This window comes from Cebus imitator, unplaced genomic scaffold (assembly GCF_001604975.1).
Source record: "Cebus imitator isolate Cc_AM_T3 unplaced genomic scaffold, Cebus_imitator-1.0 Scaffold243, whole genome shotgun sequence".
NCBI lineage: Eukaryota > Metazoa > Chordata > Mammalia > Primates > Cebidae > Cebus > Cebus imitator.
This window is the reverse complement of record NW_016107558.1, coordinates 32812-33777: the sequence shown is the minus strand read 5'-3', so window position 1 is coordinate 33777 and position 966 is coordinate 32812.

Here is a 966-nt window from a genome sequence, read left to right as displayed (position 1 = left end):
CCACAAAGATATTCCTTAAGAAGAGCAACCCCAAGGCATATAATCGTCAGATTCACCAGGGTTGAAATGAAGGAGAAAATGCTAAGGGCAGCCAGAGAGAAAGATTGGGCTACGCACAAAGGGTGGCCCATCAGACTCACAGCAGATCTCTCAGCAGAAACCCTATAAGAGAGAAGAGAGTGGGGGGCAATATTCAACATCCTTAAAGAAGAGAACTTTCAACCCAGAATTTCATATCCAGCCAAACTAAGCTTCATAAGTGAAGGAAAAATAAAATCCTTTGTGAATAAGCAAGTACTCTGAGATTTCATCACCACCAGGACTGCTTTACAAGAGCTCCTGAAAGAGGCACTAAACATAGAAAGGAACAACCAGTACCAGCCACTCCAAAAACATAGCAAATGGTAAAGAGAATCAACACAATGAAGAAAATGCATCAACTAATGGGAAAAACAGCCAGCTAGCATCAAAATGGCAGTATCAAATTCACACATAAAAATATTAACCCTAAATGTAAATTGGCTAAATGCCCCATTCAAAAGACACAGACTGGCAAATTGGATAAAAAGCCAAAACCCATCAGTGTGCTGTATCCAGGAAACCCATCTCACATGCAAAGATACACAAAGGCTCAAAATAAAGGGATGGAGGAAGATTTACCAAGCAAATGGAGAACAACAACAACAACAAAAAGGCAGGAGTTGCAATTCTCATCTCTGATAAAATAGACTTTAAACCAACAAAGATCAAAAGAGACAAAGAAGGACATTACATAATAGTAAAAGGATCAATGCAACAAGAAGAGCTAATGATCCTAAATATATACATACCCCATAAAGAAGCACCCAGATACATAAGGCAAGTTCTTAATGTCTTACGAAGAGACTTAGACTCCCACACAATAATAGTGGGATACTTTAACACCCCGTTGTCAACATTAGATAGATCGACGAGACAGAAAATTAA